Source organism: Nyctibius grandis, chromosome 14 (assembly GCF_013368605.1).
Source record: "Nyctibius grandis isolate bNycGra1 chromosome 14, bNycGra1.pri, whole genome shotgun sequence".
Lineage (NCBI taxonomy): Eukaryota > Metazoa > Chordata > Aves > Nyctibiiformes > Nyctibiidae > Nyctibius > Nyctibius grandis.
Window position 1 is genome coordinate 12,058,857 of NC_090671.1, and position 20,768 is coordinate 12,079,624.

General features: G+C 51.4%; 2 protein-coding genes across 12 annotated transcripts in view; both read left to right on the top strand.

The window, feature by feature from the left end:
- DHX37 (DEAH-box helicase 37) overlaps positions 1-20,768 on the top strand; it is a 282,506-nt gene that overhangs the window by 116,848 nt on the left and 144,890 nt on the right. The gene's annotated exons all lie outside the window — the stretch shown is intronic.
- NCOR2 (nuclear receptor corepressor 2) overlaps positions 3,707-20,768 on the top strand; it is a 240,334-nt gene continuing 223,272 nt past the window's right edge. For 10 of the 11 annotated variants that reach the window (XM_068412731.1, XM_068412739.1, XM_068412740.1 and 7 more), the window contains exon 1: positions 3,707-3,948. The gene's annotated coding sequence lies outside the window, so the exon portion shown is untranslated. Of the gene's footprint in view, positions 3,949-5,105; positions 5,165-20,768 lie in introns of all 11 variants that reach the window. The other variant, XM_068412732.1, reaches the window with a different exon arrangement.

Genomic DNA, 20,768 nt, shown 5'->3' on the forward strand with positions numbered 1-20,768 from the left:
CCAGCACAACTCGCAAGGAGCCGACGTGAGTGTGCAGGTCTGCTGGTGACGGGTGTTTCAGGGAGGCCAGACGGAGTGTTATCCACTGCCAGGCCCTGGCACGGGGCTGCAAACCCAACCCAAACCCGCCACAGGGGGGGAGCGGGGCAGCTGCTCAGGACTGCTTGGCCCAGCCATTTGGGAGAGGGAGCCAAGGAGACGGGCAGAGAAAGAAGAGAGGCCAAACCTTGTGGCCACGGTGAGGTCTGGCCAGGAAAGCACAAGCCCTTTGGAACTGCAGCGTGCCGGGGTGCTGGTGGGGGTCCCTAACCCACGGCGGGGCTGATGCACGGGGGTGGGATCACCCTCACGCCTCGGGGACGAAGGCAGCCCTGGTGCTGCTTCACTCGATTCCCGATTTACAGCCACCATCCAGGATCACTTCAGTTTTTCCCCTCTCAGCACGTAGCTGAGTGCCACCTACTTCAGGATATTCACATCGCGTCATTTGTTTCCGTAAACCATTGCCAGCTTGAAGGCAAGGATGGAAAAAGGCAGGAGCAGTTGTCTCCTGCAGACAGGACGTGGCCCTGGGGAGCCGGTGCAAGCCCCTGCGCCGCCAGCCAGCTCCCCAGGCTTTTCCTTTCCTCCTCCTCCAAGGCGTCAGGCAGAGATCTTTACTTTGGGGTTTTTTTTTTTCCCCCAAGACAGATCTGCTTCCCCAAGGTGAACTCCAGCCCTTCATACCGCCTGAGTCCCAGCAAATTCCTCTCATGCCCTGAGCAAGTAAAGGCAGGTCACCGGGGCGGTGAGAAGGCGCTTTGGAGGGAGCCGCGTTGCATCATGCAGGGCAGGGGTGCCAACCTCCTGCCGCCCCCACCCCTCGCTGTACATCGCCCCTAGTCCCTCCACGGTGCCAGGGGGTCCTAGCCCCCTCGTCCCTGTGCCGATACCTTGAGTCATGCTTGGTCGTGGAGGGTAAACCCCTGCCGTGGTTTTCACAGACATTGGTCCTAGTGGGCTGATAAAGTCAGTTACAGGATGACTTAGTTTCAAGGCTGCAGCTTGCTTTAAGAGTAATTACTTTCCCCTGAAGCTTTCCATGGGAGGGTGGTTTCAAAGTGAGGGTGGCTCCTGTTTTGCATCTCGCTTCTTTTCCTGGAGGAGTTTAGGTGAACCCAAGTGAGAAAATACCCCAATTTCTTGCATTTGTGCCTGGCACGGGGCAAGTTTAATGTAAAACATCTTAAGAATCTGAGGCAGGACTCCAGTTTTCCACTGAGATCTGAAATCCCCGTCTTTGCTGCTGCGACGTTGCAGAGGCGCGTCACGTTACCACTTTATCTGATGGAATAGCTATCAACGGCAGCTTCGAAGTGAAATGCTACGGAAAATCTGTGTAAGCTATCTGCAGCCGCCCCGCGCAGATACACTTTGATTACAGCGACAGCCCAGCTCTGTCTCCTGTGTTTAACGCGTGTGTACGTGTCCGGCTGCGGCACGGCAGCCTGTGCCAGCTCTCCCTCTGCTCCATAATGCTCGAGGCAGGCTTGCCGTAGTCTTTGCTTTCGTGAAGTCACATCTCCCAGAGCCTTGGGATGCTGCCACAATCTCAGCTGTGATTTATCCAGAACAAGAAGCTTCCAGCTTCCACAACTGCAGGGAAAAAAACTTGAAAATATGAAGCCTCGAGGCTCCAAAAGCCAGAACCTCATTGCAAAGAGCACAGCATCGCTGTCTGGTGTTTGCAAGGCCATTATTTTAAAGCCAAGCTCGTTGTTCTTGCTTTGAGATGGGGAAGGGGGTTTGCTTTCCTGGGATCAGCAATACCATACAAACACGTCCAGCCTCTTGCGTTAAGGAGAGTCACATGCTCCTCGTTAGGAGGTTGTTAAGATGAGGATGATGAAGACAAGATCTGGGCCGGAGGGGTTCACTACTTGGTCTTGAGCTGCGCTTGAAGTCACTTAGCCCCACAACATTGGGGCAACCATTATTTTTGGCTATTGTTGGGTAACTTGGGTATTATTTTGAGTATTTTGGGATTACTGGGTGCAGTGGTTTTGCATAATGGTTTTATAAACACCACTGGGATCTGGTAGATGCTAGTTACAGACGGCCAGGCTGCCAAAAGACGTAGAAATGCAAAAGGAAATCATCCCCACTATTATAAGAGCAACACCACAGTGGAAAGCCCATATTCACACTGTGATACCAGGCCAGCGATGCCCTTCGGGACCACGGCCTTCTGGATGGTAGGAACATGGGCAAGAAATCCATCTGTGCTCTGGCAGGATATTCAGCATGGCTGGAAAATGTGTTCAACTCTAAGGTTTTTTTTTTTATAAAACATTTTATTATAATGTTGTTCTGAGGTCACTGGAATCTAAAAGCCTGGCTTCTGGCTCCTGTAAAATTAATGTCTTGAGTCTTTTTGCCGTGGTATGGGACTGGCCTTCCATTCATTAAGTGAAACGTCACAGATATAAAAAAAAAAGTAGCTCAAGAAATGCTAAATGGCTGGAGCAGACACCCCACAATGCAACACCGATAAATTTTTTAATTTTAAATTTGTCTTGGATTTCTCTTCCAAGGCAATTGAATTTTCCAGAGGAAGATTTGACCTGCCGCTTTGCTTCACAAGACGCCCAACCTGCGAGACGAACACTTACAAACAGGGACTGGAACAGTGTGGAAGGTGCTGCCCGAAATCGCTGGGCACCGCGGGCACAGGAGGGCAACTTCTCCGGTGCGTTGGGCTCCTTCGAGGCAATTCAGCTTGTGCTCCTGATGTTTATGCTCGCGTTTACGCTCACACTGAGGCATGCGCCTGTGCTTACACTTCGAGTCAAGTGACTTAAGGAGACTGGGTCCTGGCCTGCCTGCTGCCTCCTGGAGCGGGGAGGGAGAAGAGGAGGTTTGCAAGATGCTTTTCCAGCTTTTGGGGTCATGCCTCACCCGTGGCAGGGAGCAGGAACGGGGGTGGCTGAGGGAGTGCAGGAAGATGGGGGGGAAGGAAAATTATGAAAAAGCGGGACGATACTAAGAAGCAGAAGCTGGGCTGTGAACCCGGGAGATGGGAACGGCATGGGGGCGACCTGGGCTGCCTCAGCGCCCGGCTCCTGCGGGCCTTCGCTCGTCAAACCGTCACCCCTCGGGGAAGGTGCTCAGGGCAGCGATGGCGGTGCAGGCCCCACGCCGGGGCTGGGAGCGCCCAGTGCGGGCTCCGCCTCAGGAGACCCCGGCTGCCTCCGGGGCTCCTCACCCGGGGGGGCGGCACGGCCCCGGGCACCCGCGTCCGGGGGGGGCTGTCAGGAACGAGCCCCCGCCAGCACCGGCCTCCGAAGCGCCGGTGTCTGACCAGGCACCGGGGGTTTCGCTGGGCCGAACCCCAGATGTTCACCCAAAACACTCGTAATGACGTGGCGTTACGACGTGGCGTTAGAACAACCAGCGGCACCAGTAACGGTGGGGACACCGACAGAGCCGGTGGCACCGCTGGTGACACGCGCCCCGCGCCGCCCGCCGGGGGCCCGGCACTGCAGGCGGAGAGCGGGCGCGAGGGCGCGGCCCCTTTAAGGCGCGCGGGCGGCGCAGCCCCGCCCCACCCCGCCCCACGCGGCCGCCGGGGCGGCTGTGGGGCGGCCTGAGGGACCGCGCGCCTCCCGTCGCGCCGAGGCGGGGCAGGGCAGGGCGCTGCTGGGCCGGCGCTGCGGCGGGAGGGGCGGCCCGGCCCGGCCCCGCGGGCGGGCGGACGCGCGCACGCACGGACCCAACGACAAACCGACGGCCGGAGGGACGGCGAGAGGCTGGCGGGGGAGCAGCCCCATGGCTCTGGATTTATAAACACGGCGCAGATGGCGGGGCCGGGCCCCCGCGGCGAGCGCTGCCCCGCCGGCCGCTGAGGCGGGAGGCGAGGAGGGAGCGGCGGCGGCGGCGATGGGGGGCGGCAGCTGCCGCCGGGATTAGGTAAGGAGGGGACGGGGGGGGCTGCCCGGAGCGGGCCCGGGGGCCGCGGGGACCCCCCGGCTGTCAGGCTGCGGGCGGGGGCCGGGGAGCCTCTCCCCTCCGCGGCAGGTAGGGGTGCAGGCGGCCGCCGTTACGTAAAACCGAAGCTGTGCCGCGGGAGCTGCGGGCGGGGGGAGAAACTTTCTTTTTTGTGTTGGTTTTTCTTTTCTTTTTCCAAGGGAAAGCGCTGCCCAGGGAGCTGCGGGGTTTGGGGGTGCGCAGGGGGAGCCCTGCGCTGTGCAGACCAGCGGGGACACCCCGTCTGGGGGTGGGGGCACCCCAGGGGCCTTTTTTTAAACACTCCCCCCTTTTTTTTTTTCTTCCTTCTTTCAATTCTGCTTTATTTTTCGGCTCTCACCCCCCCATGCATGTTTGAATCCGGTGGTTTCACACTGACACAACAGCCTGGAGCAATTAAGCCGCATCCCAGGCGTTGTTGAGTGTCGGGTGGGAAATCCAGCCCAGGTGGCCCAGAAAGGTGTCACTGGTGTGCTGGGGACAGGGCTGGGGTCCCGCACACCCGCCGTGAGAACGACAAAGCTCACTTATCCGGCGATGTGGCATTTAGCGGCTGGTGTGTAAATATTTATGGTGGGTAAACAGGGCCGGTGTCTGCAGGCAACAAGTGTATGTTTCTCTAAACCCCAGCTGCAGTCTGGGGTGACTGCAAGGAGTGATTGCTTTTTTTCCCCTGTCGATTCTTATAATTTCCTGTTCCCTCTTTTCCCTCGGCCCTTCCTCCTGCTCCCTTGCCCTGACAATGCGCAAAGAGCAGGCTGCAGTGGGTGCAGGCAGCTGCCTGCCATGTGGGCTGCTGCCAAAGGCACTGAAGCAGCAAAACCTACACGGCTCTGGCCCTCCTGGGGCTTGGCGCTGCCAGGGGCGAGGGGCTGCGCTGACCCCACAAACCCATCCCTCTTCCCACCGCTTTGAACGCTGTGGATGTCCCTGCCTGTGCAGCCCGGCGTGCCTGCAGGCGCTTCTGCCTGCGCCGGAGGCTGGGTCTGCTCCATGAACTTTGTGTTTTGGGTCAGCTCAAGAATTTGCCCGAGAGGACGGTGCTGCTGGAGGTGCTCTGTGCAATGGGTATTTCCTAACGCCAGCCTTTCGCTTCGCAGGCGTTTATGGTTTGAACTCTTTTCTGCGACCTCTCCCTCAGTATTCGGACGAAGCAAAGGTTGGTGCTCTGAATGCCTGAAAACGGCAGGGTTTTGCTGAATCTGATGTTTTGTAATCTGACTTTCGTGGATGCAATATTGTTCCGCTGCCATTCCTTGGCTGCGTGGGGTGAGTTTTTCCATTTAGCATCGGGTTTTTATCAGCAAGGTTAAGTTTTAGTTTGCCGTGTGCTTTACAGATAAAGGTTTGATACTACTGCTAATTCATGAAGGGAAGGAATGTGAGTCAGTACAACAAGTATTTCCATCTCTTCTGAAAGTGGCGACAAAACTCCTGGAGGGCTGTAGTGAAGCCGTGCTTTCCTGGATGGCTTTAGTGAAGTCGTACTTAATCCTTGGGGTTTCATTGCTGACTCGTTTGGTGACTTTGGGACCTAACTCAGCCTCCCGTGTGCCTGGCTCTGCCGTGCTCTGTGCAGGAGCCGTGCCTTGGGTGAGGAATATGGTAAGAGTGTTTTGAGGCTGAGTCCCAAGATGCCGTGGGAGGGAAGAGAAGTTCTGTGTGTGACAATATTTTATAACTTCAACTGAGTACATTTCAGTACGAGAGAGACTCTTGCAAAATGCGTTTAGTTTATTGAAAGCAAATGCACTCAAACCCCAGTTTGTTGTTGCCAAAAGGGAAAAAGTAGAAGCTATTTTTGGTGTGAGAGAGGAGATGGGGCATGCACATGTCTGGGGCAGGAAAACACTGGTACTTTGTTCTTCTGGCTTCATGTGGGTGGTGGTTTCTGTTACTTAGCTGTGTGTTTCTGCCAAGTTGCAAAACATACCTGGTTCTGAAAACCCTGCGGAGGTCAGGGCCGGCTCTGCGGCGCTGGTACCGGGCCCGTATGGGAACACCTCCCACGCCGGCATCTCCGGCACTGGAGAAGTGGGTGGATGCTTCTGGCTTCACACCTTTGAGTGCCAGGGAGGTGACTGGCGTTTTTTCGCGACAGGATCTGGACTGAAACCATAAACTTGTTTCGCGAACAGCTGCTGCTTGGCAATACCTTTCACTTGCTAATGGCTGTGGTTGGATTTGAACCAAGTTGCCTCGAGTGGAGGTTGTACCAGTCCCTGGAGCCACCCTGTGCTACATCCAAAGAGGGTTTGGTTCAGGCTCTGTTCATGTCTTGTAATTAGGAGATCCAGTCTGGTAAAGGCAGTTGTGTTGTGGTTGGCGATGAAGGCGTGCTTGCAGCTGTGCTGATAGCTACGTGTGTTAAGAGAGCTACCTGTCTCATCTCCACGGCAGCTCTGGACTGCGCTGGCTGGAATTGGGTCATAGGAGACGTCTTCATCTTTCCTGACAAGGCTGTAAATTATTTGTCCCCTTGATGGCTTCTGGTGTTCCTCCTGCTGCTGGTTCTGGTTGTTAGTGGCCTGTGCTGAAATACAGCCCTATTTGCGGTCAGGTCATCCTGGGAGAAACCTGCTTGAAGTCAACCATAATTTACATGTTTGAGTTACTGTTATCTTCACAGCTCTTTGGGGAGGAGGAAAGTTACGACCTCCCCAGTTTCTAGATGAGTAGGTAGGAAAGGAGGATTAAATTGGTAAATTTTCAGAAGTGGGTTTTGGGCAGCTGACTTAAGCAGTTGCACGGGGGCATGGGTTGGAGAGGGCCTGTGTTTGGGATGCAGTACTACCCATCCCTAACCCGATGTCTCATTCTGACCAGATCACTAGACATGTCTGAAAATTGAGGCCAGGGAGGTTATGTGAAGTTCAGTGTGTCAGAGCAAGTCTGCTGGAGAGCTGGTGAAGCGGAGTCTCTTTCCTCATGAGCGCTTTGCCCGTTCAGCACAAGGGCTCCTTGCTCCCAATGGCGAAGTGCTGGTTCCCTCCTGTGAGCACCGACCCCCCAAATGCAGACCATGGCCAAGGTGCAGGGGTACTTGGGGATGGAAATCCAGGGCAATTTCTGCTTAAAAGAACCGTTATCTTTGTACAGCTGCATTTGTGCGAACTGTGGCTTGCTTTAGTCTGCACTGAGAGATTCGGCAGGGAGCAGGGTCAGCTCTGATGGAGTTAGGAATGAGGTAGAGCAGCACGCAGTCGCCTCTGTGATTAGTGACTGAGGCTTTTGCAGCCGGTTAAGGATTTGGGCATCGTGAGGTCATGGATTCTCATCTAGGATGCTGTGGCATGGGCTCTTGCGTGGCTTTGAAGGGCCCTTGCTGTGTACTGACATAGGAAAGTGGTGGAGAATTGCAATTTATGGCTGGACTTGTGCTGGCACACAGGTGTCAGCGTCTCCGATGTGCCCTGTCATGTCGAAGGAATAGATCTTTGCATCGCAGCAGAAAATGGAAATGTGTATCATTTAATGAGCATGGCTAGAGCAGAGATGCTTCCTAAAAAAGGATTGAAGAGGGGAGCTGGAGCTCCAGAACAAAGGGCATAAAAATGACTGTAAGAGCCTGGTCCAAGCGAGGGAGGGATCTGGTAGGAAGGGGAGGAGGACAGAAGTGCAGAAGGAAATGAGTGATGGCAGTTTTGAGAAGTGAACCCTGACCTGCACGCGAGGCAGCAAAGGGACTCTACTGGGAATTGAGAAATCTGGGTTGCACCCCCAGTCCTGCTGCCCACCCCACTTGTCACTTCCCTTCTCGAGGCCACCAGTTCTTCCTTTTTGCCAACCTCTGCGTCTACACATCGTGAAGTTCAGAGGTGGGTTGTGGTTGGGCAGGCGAGGTGAAGATTGCTGTGGACCCCCTTGCTAACAGTGTGTGCTTGGCTGCTGGTCCGAATTTGGTTTGGGGATGTCCAGAGAGGAGCCCTGCGTGCAGGGGAGAGGTGAGCGGTGCTGGTGCTGGAGGAGAAGTGGTAAAGATGGAGCTAGATGGCCATGGCCGTGAGTGCCACCACAGGGCCAGGGCTGGAGGAGAGCTGGGGCACAGGGAGGGCAAAGCGATCGGCACGGTTGTGTGCCTGCTGGGCGGCACAGAGGATGCTGCTGATGTTTAGCGCTCTGAAGCGCTTTATAGCTGTGGAGCACCGAACAAACATTAACGAATGTGAAGGATAGCAGCTTTGTCTAGTTACAGAGAAGGGAAGTTAACTCCAAATTAACTTTATGATCCGTGAAACTGAAGGTTATTTAAAAAAATAATAACATAAATGGAAATGCTGAAGTTTTCCAGAGTCACTGAGTACGCTGCTTGTTGTTTAATGTCTTCCATTTTTTCACTCCCAGCCTGTGTTTTTGGCTCAGGAACAAATTACAAGCAATATCAGCTTATGCTTGGATTTGAACCCACATTACTCTTAGTCAGCTGAAATATTTCCCCTTATCGCCGCTCCCATAATGTTTATTTTAGACCGGATAGCATCATGGCTTTTCTGCTGGCTGTAGGGAAGAGGCCAGTCTGCGAAACACCCCTGCACCTTGGAAAGAAATTATCTCAAAAGCTGGTTCGGTTTCTGAATGAGGTACGGCTTCATTTTCCGAGAGCTTTATGCAAGGCTGTATCCCGGAACGGTTCGCGGCGTTAAAAACCCAGGAGGCGGCAGATGGATGAATTGCTGACAGATTTAAAATCGTATGACAAACATAAAGCATTCAGACGTGAGGCCAAGGCGGGAGGAAGGTTTCAGGGGGAGGTGGAGGCAGAAAGGTCGAGTAAGTTATTCTGGGCAGGAGGAGATGTGCAGGCGAAGGCAGACTGCAGCGGGCTCAGCCTTCGAGGGGAAGGGAAGGTCTTCAAGAGGAGGGATGTGGCGAGGAGCGTGTTCCCGTCAAAGGGCAGGGAGCCCTTGGTGTCTTGTGCCAGTGGTGGGAGGAGGAGGAGGAGGAAGGGGGCCAAGTCCAGCCTCGGCAGCGTGGCCAGGAGTGGGGCTGCCCTGGGAGGAGACAATGTGGCGTGGCCCAAATGGTTTCCTCCTGTGGGAAGTGGTCCGAGGGAGAGTGCCAGCACCCGGGGAGGCAGGGGACGGTGCGGGTATTGTCCTCGTAGCTGCGGCTCTCCCGGTGCTGCGTGTGTCGAGGGAGGGAGAGCCGGCAGGATTTCCTCTCTGTGGTGCTGGCTCCCGGGTTAATAACTAACCAAGCAGTCTAGGTTTATCCTTTCATTGTGGAAGAGAATTATTTACATAATACCACTTGGCGTAATCTTTATTTAGCATTGTTTCCCTGGCGTAACACTGGACAGAGTGTTGGTGCCCAGAAATGCAGTTTTGGCCCAAAAATGTGGGCAGTTAACCCTTACCATCCGGGTGTGCTTCACCCTGCCCGTGCAGGGGACTGGCTGTAAATTGAAGACATACTCCAGTGGCGTGGCCATCTGTCATGTAGTTTTTTGGACCTTTACATCTTCCAAACCCTGTTTTCTGCATGCTCCGGGCTGGTGCGCTGTGCTGGTACCTGAACACTTCTCACCAGCTTCCTAAACAACACAGTTAAGGTTTGTCCTGTGCATGTTAGGGCAAGAGAGTGGTTCGTGTTGCGCTCTTCTGTGTCTCAACATTGAAGAAGGCAGAAGGAAAGAAATGTGTCAGCCTGTGGGTGGAGAATGACAGGATTTGGGAAGGTTCCTGGTGCAGATCATCCCATCGTCTGTGATCAGTCCCTGAGGACTCGCTGTCTCCCAGGTGGGCAGGTTTCATCCTCCTCAGGGAGTGTGTAATTGCAAGGTTTGGAGGCTTAGGTGGTGGTGTAAAGAGCTGTGGCCTGATTATTGTGGCGCACTACAGTGAAGGACTGAACCCTGGGCTTGGGTTTCAGTGGGATGCCGTGGGAGAGTGAATCGGTGAGTAGGATGGCAGGCAGAGCCGAGCTTTCTGAAAACCTGCCTGTACCTCCAGTTGTGCAGAGCGGGCTGGAGAGGGTGGAGGGTGTCTTTACGCTGCGGATGTGTGGGCTTCTAACAAGCTGTGCCAAACAATGCAAAGTTGGCTTGCTTCTGGAAATATTTTAAAACCTTATAAAGTGACTCCAACAGCTACGTTTTTACACGACCAGGTACCAACTGCATGGTATTTGATCACTTCATAAATAGCTCGGTCCTTGGGCTCTGCAAACATCTCCAGCATGTACCTCCCAGCGCTGCAGAAGCACTGGTTAGCGCATGGTTTATCGGTGGCAGCACCTGGCTTGTACAGCAGAAGCACTTTGCAGCTCTGTGTAAGTGTTTACTGCCGAGCCCACGTGATCTCTTTGGCCTGGTGTTGCAAGGAGCTGGTTTTGCGAAGGCTGTGAGTCCCCAGTGATTTACACTGGATTACCCAGTGATACACGCGCAGTCCCGGCTGGACGTTGGCACATAACGGCCTCTCCTGTCAGCCTTGCCGGAGGGCGATGCAGAGCCAGTGTCAGTTTTACGCTGGTGATGTGGACGGTACCCGATCAAGCCTGAAACCTGCTGGAACAAAGGTAACTTGTTAACACCCTCCTTGAACTGATTACACCTGGTAGGGTGAGTTTGCATTGGATCAGGGCTGGGATGTGTGACTGCAGCATTCCTGATCCACTGCTTGAAGCCCTAAAGCTTTGTCTACTGACTCGCCAGCCCTTGCTGTTACCGTCATGCGATTCATGATACCGCGTGGTATGTAAATCTTGGGTGTGTAACAGAGCAGTGGTGGTTGGGATCACAGCTCTGCGCTCGGGAAGTTTCTCTAGTCGTTTGCCTGGGGGTGTTTTTGCTGCATCGGGACCTTAAATAACTGTGTCCCATCTTTTCTGGCACAAGAGTTTCTTCTGTTTGGCGAAGGGGATGACTCTTTCCTGTTGGAAAGACTTCCTTGGTCAAGCCCGTGTTTTTCTGCATGTACCACGTCATGTAATTCCATTAATAAACTTTTCAAGCTCCATCTTGAAAGCAGTTACAGGTTAGTTTCTTTTTTTTTGCTTTTGCTGCAGAGCTTCAAGCTCATGCCAAAGGCTCAGCTTCATTTCTAGGTCACCGGTCTGCCCTTTCATTTCCCCCCTCGCGCTGAAGTTGGCCGGCTTGTTTTGATTTGGTAATATGTGAGGTGGTGTCCACAGACAAAAACAGGCAGCCAGTGAAATTCATGTTTCCTTGCAGCCTTGTTCCTGTTGTGTGTGTGTGTGAATAATAATTTCCAAATGCTAGACCAGAGGTGATTAAAAACTGTCAAAGAAATAAAATGCAGCAAAGTCTGCGTTACAGGAATCTGTGCATCTAGTGTTTTGGGAAAACTCTCTGAACTTGCAGTGGAAAAAGCATTCAGTGTTCTTATTTAAGGCCTTCTAGTCTTAAATAAGTGTCATTTATTTGGGAGGTGCTGACGAGGCAGCCTGAGCGTATCCAGGCTGTGCAGGAGGTTGGTTGCCGCTGGCGGTGTGCGGGGCCTGGGGCTGGTAGCTCTGCCTTTCTGTGCTTGCTCTGCAGAGTTGTTTGGGATCCTGAGCTGCTCTTGAGATGGTTTTGCATGTTGTGGTGCAGCTAGCTGGGCTGCGGGCTTGTGGCTGGAGCTGCCGAGCGTGACTGGCAAAGCGTAGAGGGGTGAAAGGCTCCTCTGCAGCCCAAGTGGATTAGAAGAGCTGAAAATCCTGCGAGGGAGCGGGACACCGTGTCTGTTGCTTGCTCTGTGCAAGTACAAGTGGTTGTTTTTTACTGAGCTGCCAGGCAATGGATGTTCAGAGGTTTTTATGCAACTCCGGTGTTGGGACCGTGAAGCAGTTGTCATGTCATCAGTGAGATGCGTTGAGCATCTTTATTTTTGGAGCAAATGATCCTGCTGACAGCATGTATAGAAGGTGTCAGCCTTTCCTCCTCTCTTTTTTTTTCCTTCATTTGTAGGTTTTAGTCTTGGCTTTGCTTTGCTCTCTTGACAGGGCAGCTGCTAGAAAATTTTGTTATGTTTTTTGATTTTTGATGTCTACGTGTCTTAAGATACCATGATTAGAGATGCATGGAAAGAGCTGCTGCGGTTTTGGTCCAGAACCCAGCAGCTGCCAGCAGCATTCCTGAGGGCTCTGTGGTGATGGGCTGACAAACTGCAGGATTCTGGGTTTTCTCCAGCATTATGAAACAAAAGTAAAGGGAGAAGTCAGAGTGTACGTTAAGGGCTGTGTTTTTATTCTAAATGTCTGTCCTGGTTTCTTGGGGATAAAATTTATAGAATCACTTTTCTGTTACATTTTGTTTCAGTTTGTGGCCAGCCGTGGTGATCAGGGCCATTAGCAGTTAATGTGGGGCAGCTGCCCCAGGCTGGCCCACAGGTGTGTTCTAGATCACTAATGTCAGGTTCACTACAAAAGGGAAAGCTGCTGGTGAGGGGGGGGCTCTTTTTGCTCTGCTCTCTTCTCCTCTCGCTCTTTCTCCTTCTTCCCAATGATTGCTGTCCGTGGAGCCACTTGCCAGCACTCGGTGGGCTAAGTATGATTTTGTGTGTTTGTATTAGCATTGATATTGGTTTCTTTATTTTATTAAATCTGTTTAAATTTTAACCCACAAGTCTCTCTCCTTTTCCCATTTCCCTTTTTCGGTCGGGGAAGGGGCACTGGGTGATAGAACAACTGGTTATTGTTTAGCCCTGGGTATGGGCTAAATGGGACACTCACTGTGGGAAGCTAAGGTTTGCATCTTCTCCACTGAGACTGGCGCTCGTGAAATCTGGAGCACTTCTCTGAATGTCCTTAAGCTCTGCCAACAGCCGGTGAAAGCTGCGAAATGGGGAGTTTGCTTTGCCCAGAGGTGGAGGAGCCGTGCTGCAGAGGCAGACACAAGCACCCTGCTTGCTCCTGCTTCCCCTGCCAAAGCCGGTGTGAGTTTTCTGATCTGTTTCAATGAGACAAGAACTTTAAGTTCTATCTGTGGCTTATTTTTTTTTTTTTGCGTTTTGTTCAGTTGTGCTTTTTAAATGTCTGTGGATTTCTTCTCTGCAGGAGGTTTTATTCCCCACACAATGTATTATTGTGTTCGTCTTGCTCTAGTTCCTTGTTTTATGCGGAAACACCTTGAACCTTTGGCTGAGTTGGAAGACGGGTGCCGAGTCAGAGCCCTGGCTGCAGGCGTGGGGCTGTTCCAGGAAGAACATGTCTGTGCACGACTCCTCAGCCTTGAGTTACCTGGTTGCTGCTTGAGGCGTTAGACGTGTTTGGCTAACGCAGGCGCTCCCCTGCGTCTTGATCAGGCAGTCTACACGTACTTACTGGTGTTTTATGGAGGCTGATCCCTAGGGTAAGGAAGGCTGCAGCCAGAAATAAGTGAGTGTTCACACTTGCCTTTATGAACTTCTTGAGTATTTTGCCAATTAATTCTTAGGTAACTGAGGCTAAAATACCTCTTGTAAAGGACATGGCCAGGAATGCTGCTAACCTGGGGCCTGATGCTTGCTTCACTCATTCCAGTTTTGCATAACCTCAATAAAGGTGCCTGTGCTGTCTCGGCCATTTGCAGCCTGCTTTACGAAGCCTCTCAGCCAGCAGAAGCAATGTCTAAATAAATATAGCAGCTTCGCCTTGCAGTCCTGCCAAGTTAATTTGGTGTGTACATTGAGGAGGCAGAACAATTAGTTACGGAGACAAATGGGTCTTCTCTGTGTTCTGCGCTCCTGTCGCACAGCCAGCTCCGGGCGTTGCGATAAGCATAACAGTGAAATCTGTATTAAGCAGCCAATTAAGGCATCTGCAGAAGGAGGAGGAAAAAAAAAAAGTAGCAGCTTAACATTAACCTGCTAAGAAAGGTGGAGCTGAATTATATCTCTTTGGGGCTGTCAAACAAGGGCGATTTCTTCTGCCTCTTTCACAGCATCTGGCTGACTTCTTTTAGGCTGTATTTCTGAGCTGTGGGGGCTTTGGTTGTAGTGCTGGCTAGAGGAGCTGGCCACCTCGCTGCCCCTCACCACGTTCCTGTCACAGTGCTTTTTCCTCCTGTTATTTTTGACCCGAGTAGTTGAATGAATGTCTTCACCAAGCGGCCATGCTTTTCGTTGAGTTGGCACTGCTTTGGGGGTAGTATGGGTGTGCAAGGAGGGATGGGGACAGCCTGAAATCGGGGGATATTGGCTGTAATTTACACAACTTGGTTACATTTCAAGTCTCTCTCTTGCAGGAGTAAGTTTCACAGTCCTGAAATTCTCCTCTATCTGGGAGATTATTCTCTCAAATGTCTGTGCAGACCTCTTTGCAGACAGCTCTCGTGTCACTCCCTCTAGCAGGGGACAAACCAATTTTGCAGCACGTGATACAGACCCTGATGAACAGAAGATGAGGGAGAAGGGAGGGTCATTTTCCCAAGAGAGTTTAGAACTGCTCTTCTACAGGAGCTTTGCTGAATTGCAAAGTGCTATTTCTCTCCTGCTTCTTTTCTGAATCTGCTGCTGTTCTAGAAATGGCATCAGTTTTTACTCACATGCTCTCGTGCATGGATGAATGTGTGTTGCAGTGTAGAGTTGTGAGTAACTGACGTGATGTTGATCATAAGTGGGCAGGGTGTAGCTAATGACACTTAAAATATTTACTTGTTTGGGAAAGTGTTGTAACTAGCCATGGTCCTTTCCCAGGCACTGGAATAGATAAACAAGGTTCAGCTCTATTTGGTGTTTGGAGAGATGGACAGCTTTCTGTCACATCTTTGACAGACAAGTTTTGAATTTCTAAGAGAAAACAGAGCATCTTTTTGTTTCTTCCCCTGCTCAAAAACAAGCAAACAAAAGCCAGGTGAGGGGCAAATCTCGCATGCGTTCTGTTTATTTCCATGTGCAAATGCATCTTCTTGATGTGTCATTAACCTGGTTGCTCTCTGGTGCTATTTTTAGCAGCCTTATGATCTGCAGACAAGGAGCTCTTCCAGTAAGCGTTTGTAAGCAGCCCAGCCCGGGGTGGGGGGTGTTTGCGCAGAGCCTGGGGTGATGGGGTCCCCCTCTGTGCCCTGCCGGGGGGAGCTGGACACAGCACCCCCATCCCCAGTCCCACATGGGGAAATCAGTGTAAAGCCTTACTCTTGGGTTCCTGTGACCATAGTAACCGACTTGGATACATCAAACTTGACTAATTAACCTAATGGAGAGTCGTTCTCAGGCTGAGTCTTTCCCCTCGGATTTCAGAGCAGAATTTGTGGTGTCTGATCCACCAGCAGCCCCCATGCCCAGCGCTGACTTTCTCAGGGTGGTTTCTCTAGCAGGTCTTTTTCCCTGGTCCATATGAGCTGGGGACAATGGCTCTAAACCGTACTGATGTCTCGAGTGCTTCTGTTGCTTTGCATTCAGTTCTGGTTTTATAATCTCTCAGATTCCCAGGAATTAGGGGAGGAAGGTCCCAAACTTGGGTGGGAAAAACTTGCTCTGCTTTCCTCCTTGGGCTGGGTGAGGTGAAAGTGAATACTTTTCTGCATCTCCTCAGTGTCTGTGCTGCACTGCAGGATCTCTGCCACCCCGACCTTTGCTGTTTAAAATCTGCTCAAATCCTCAGGCTTGAAACAAAACAGCACAGCCTGGAGACGTCTGTGCATGTCTTTGGGTTTCCTCATCTCAATGTACTAGTTAAAGGCATCGCTACTTTGCGCTGTTTCTCCTGGGTTTAATTACTATTTCAGTGATTGGAGCTGCAGACTGCAGCAGGGACTTAAGAGTTCAGCCTCAATTAAAAACCACCCGGTGCCAGGCAGATACCAGCAGGCAACGCTGCTATTCTCAAGTGTCTCCAGCAGTCCATCGAAACACCATGTGATCGGTTCGGTTGAGAAATCTGAGTAGGCAGAGAGCAGTTTCTGGGATAAACCTTGTGAGTGCTGCTCAAAATAGCCTGAAAGCAAGGTTTTGCTTTGCACAGCCGTTCTTGGTCCTTGAGGCTGGTCAGAATTCTAGGTGGATTACTGAATATTGCTGACCTCTGATCTTCAGAAATCATGAGATCCTTTTTTTTTTTTTTTTTTTGATACTGCCTCTGGTGTGTTGGAACTTAAAGGATTTGTGTTTTCATGTCTTTTTAGCCTTAATTGTAAGTACTGGGACCTTCCTTGCTTGTGGTTTCAGCTTTTTGTATTTTTCAGCGAAGCTGAAATCACTGTGCAGTTGATGACCTCATGTTTGACCCTTCGAAACCTCTTGGGCAGCCTGGCAAACAAATGTGCTGTGAGAGGAGCACATGAGAGTAGCCTGAGCCATTATGCTGGTCAGTCATTGACTAGGACTCTTGTTTTTCTTCCTTTGAAGAGCTGCTTAATCATTGGCATTGCAATCCCCCCTGCGCTGGGCACCTGGAGGGGTTCGCTGGCTGCTCCCCGTGACGTCCCGGGTGACGTGGGAGACAGTGGAAGGGCTTTAGAGAGTCCAGTGCTGTAATCAGGTTTTACTGGGGAAGAGATTGTCATTGATACCCCTGGGATTTGGCATCTATATAAATACACGAGCCAAGCTCTGTTTCAGTGTGTAGGTTCATGTCAGTTCATTTGCCTGGGAACAGAGTAAGGAGCATCCCGTGACTGTGGTCCTTCCGTGTGATTTCTATTCCCAGATGAGGTGGGTGCTGATCTCAGGCCTGATTGGGAGATGGGGATAAAAAACTGCGTGGCTAAAACTGGTACCGCCACGCTGATGGAGACTGGTGCCCATGGGCCTGGGTGCTGCACGGGTGACTGAAAGTTTCTGAAGCAGCTCTGAGATCTCACGGTTGGGAGTTGGTTTTCCACCCTTGTTTATGTTAGTACCTCTGGGTGACATGGAGCATTCAGGAGATGCTGCAGAATTCTGTTCTGCAGCTGAATTCATACAGGAGAAATGAGAGTAGTTTCTTTTTGTTGGGAGAAAAAAGTCTCTATCAAATGCTTGTGATCCTTTCAGCTTGTGGTTTGGAAAGCAGGGGAAAAATGATAGTGAGGGCTGACTGGCGTGTAGAGAAATGTGAGGTCATGGCTTTCTGTGGGCCTTATTTCGTGAACTTTCTTGTCCTTCATGTGTTTGCTGATGTGTTGGTGAAACTGAATTTTATTGGCAAAAATGTGATTTGAACGGACATCTTAAATTCACTCTCAATTGCTTGCCTAAGGGCAATTTTAAGCTAGGTTTTCAGGAGCATCGCTGCTCTTGCTGTGACTTTGGCTGGTCCGCTTTCCCTGCGGACCAGCGTGTTTCATGCTCAGCATGTACCGAGCAGAAGCCATGAAAAATGTCGTTCAGATGACAGCGGTTTGGGGTAGCTCTAGAAAAATCATTTTCTGCTGGTGGACAGTTGCAAACTATTTCCCTCCACCCCTTGCCCCTTCCCCAAAACAAAGGAAGAGATGAAAGGGTTCATTAGGAGTTACTGCACTCGGCTCTGCCGCCTGTCTGAGATCTGGCTGTCTGCGTTCATCCCCCAGCTCGGGGAAGGTCAGAGGGCATCTCCCCGGGGAGGATTTGCTGTTGACTGAATTGCACTCTGTCATTATCCTGCTGGATAACGAATGCGGTGGCCTCATTGGCACTGGCTTCAGAAAAAGCACGATCATCTGCATGCGGCCTTGGGGCGAGAGGCGAAAACCTAAGGAGAGCAGCGTGGAAAACATCATCTTGGGGGAAAGATACGGGACGGACCCGGGCGGTTTGGCACAGGGGTTTGCTTGCTGCGTGGTGCTGAACAGGTCTGTAGCTGCTCTGGACCTCTGCGTTGTGTTCCTCTTCCTCGGGAGGTGGGGGGGACACAGCAAGAGGGTTTAAAGGACAAAACCCCTTCTGATGGGGTGAAACTAGTTAGATTTGCTCCCGTTTTCCTCAGTGTGGCATATTTGTGATGCAGTTTGAGGTCTTTCAGTGAGATTTAAACAATTTTTTGTTTGTTTGTTTTGTTTTCAAATAGGTTTCTTGAAAGAAAAACATCCAAATCCCCCTGAGCTAATTGGTGTGTGATTTGAATTCAGCTGCTATCTTGGGAGAGCTTTTCCAGCAGCTGATCTGAAAACAACCTTTCCCACAATATTGTGGGTTGTCAGTCAATGCTAAATGATCTTAAAGTTGCTGGTGGGGAGGAGAGAGATGTGTTTTGTTTGATATGCTGCATCGTTTAGTTCCGAGTGTCATAAAATACTCAGAGACGTGTGAAAAAGATGCTAATGGAGAGAGGCTATTGGAGGGATAAAAGTCTTGGTAGCTGGAAATGAGTAAGAAACCGTTGTGGGTGCTGGAGCCCATTGGGCTGGCTGAGCAAGTAGATAGACCTGAAGAAAGTTTACATTTTAAGCACCAGTTTTAGATGATACCCACTGCCTTGTGCCTTGATCTTCTGGAAGCCGTGGGCTTAGAAGGGCTTGAGGCTGTGTCCTTCCAGCATGTGGTTGCACATCGCTGAGCTGCATGGGGGTGGCCAGATGCAGCCCTGTGAAGTTATGTATTAAGCTTCAAATGTTTGCCTTCCTTGCCTTTAGGCTAAGTCGGTTCCCTGGAAGACGCTGTGATAAAATTGCTGGCCCAGGTAATTTGCGTCCTGATGATGAGCAGCAGAGGGGAGGGCAAGAGTTTGTGTCTCTGCTTATTGCTGTCATCCGTCTTGCAATCAGAAATACATGAAATGGCCTTTTGTGTTACAGCGCAGTGTGTGTGAGCGCATATTTAAGTGGTTAGCAAATAGATCCAGTTGCTAGATTGCATCACATCACCATCTAACAAATATAGACGGTGATGGGTCACATCTGGATGTCCTGACAGTACAGTGCAGGAAGAGGGGGTCTTAGTGAGTTTTAAATCTTATACCCGAAGCAGGGTAATAATTGCTTGAAATCACTGTAATTCTGCCACCAGCATTAAAGGATGTAAAATTATCCTGTGCTGTAATAAAACAACAAAAAAATACAGCTGCCTGGAAATTCTTGTTGCTGTAATCCAGCACAAAGTGCGTGGGACTGGTCGTGAATCAGTTTAATTGCTTTTCGGGGTCTGATCCTCCAGATCCTTATTGCCGCAAGAAATCCCCCTCGGAAGGGCGGCTGTCTTTGGGCTGGTGTTCAGCTGTGCGATGCATGACCAAGTAGTAGCTCGTGGCATTTATGAACTAGGGCAGAAGTAGATCCCTTTATTCAGGCGGACCTGTATAAGCCTTCAGTACTCTATATTAGGCCCTGAATTTGCCTACGTTATAAATAAGTATGTGGCTGTGTGCTTGTGTGTGTTTCTTTTTTTAAGCTGAAGGCAACCCCTTAAGCTCTTTTCTGCAGGTCTGTTCAAGCTGGGGCATGGGGAATTCCTAAGAGGATTATCATGGTTTACTTGATACAGAACTTGAACTTGAGCAATGGCTTATCTTATCAGTGATAAAAGACATGGAAATGAAGTTTACGTAACAAGGAGGCCTTGAACATGGGTTTTTTTTTTCCCTGCTGGAATGACAGATCTCCTGAGTTCTTCCCCGTTCAGAATTGCAGTGTCTTCTGTTGTCTGGCGCGTACTGCCTGGGTACTGCTGGTGATAATTTATTTCCAGTGCCGTATTTGGAGCGGTTCTTCAAGAAAAGGAAAAGAAAAGGGGTGGAGGGGGAGGGCTGCAGAGGGGGAGATACCCAGCGCTCGGCAAGCGGCTGTGCGAGCAGGCGGTAGGGAGAGGAGCCCTTCCACCCTGCTGGCTCTCGGTGGGCTTGCTCGCCCTGGTGTCCTACGCCTGCCTTATCCGTGCTGCGTGGGAGGAGTTTTATTTTTTGAGCTCTCGCTGTCACAGATTGTGACAATGCCACAGAGGTCCCGGCAGCGCCGTGCCTCCCGCAGAAGGACTCAGCAGACAGTCGAAGGCTGGCAGGCTGACAGCACTTATTAGAGGTAACCTTCAGGAAATGCCACACACAGCCCTCGCTGAGCTTTCTGGCTCCAGGCGCATACAGTATTTACACCACGGTTCTTGAGTTTCCCTTAAGGCTCTCAGCCTGCAGCTGCATTTCTGTGCTCTGCCACCTGCCCCGTGTCCTCATGCTCCAGTGCTTGGGGTTGGTACTGGCTGCTGGAGGGGGCTGTCGACACCAGCTCCTCCTCTGTGCACGGCACAAGGGTCATCTCCTTTGGCCTCCTGAGTGAGCTGCTTGTGGTAACGTGCTTTTGGAGCCTTGGGTAAAGCCAGCACCGAGTTTCCACACTTGCATGTGCAGGCAATGAGCCATTAAGAAGTGCAGCACCTGCACAGCAGCTCCTGCTTGAAGTGCGAGGGAATTACACGGGATCAGCTCTTCTGTCTAAGCAGGTGACTTGCGTGGCTGTGTGTAGAGTTAAAAGCCAAAACCTAAGCTCCAAGATATGAAAATTTTCCTCAGATTGTCTTGATGGTGTTTCGGATGGGAGAAATGAAATGTGATAATATCTTGTTCTGGGTAAATGGCAGCGCTAAGCTTCTGCAGGCCGAGGAGTGACTTTGCCAGCAGCAACCGGCTGGAGGTTGAGCTCAGGTTCAGTTGCCCGAGTTGGTTCAGCTGCTTGATCCACCCGCTCTTACCCTGCTGCATGTAGGGCACAGAAGTCGTGTGTTTCCTTGATGCTGTGCTTCCTTCAGTGAAGGATCAGCTGGGATCCCTCCCTCATGGATCTGCCATATGAAGAGCAGAAAACTGCTGTCCTTGTGTGTGGAAGCCTGCTTGGGGATGGTGGGAGCTCACTGGTGCTCGGGGCCAGTGGTGTTACACTCCAGGATGCTCCAAAGCCTGTTTTGGCACATGCATTTGCAGAGTGGGAAGCCCTCCCTCCCTGGTACCTTGTGAGC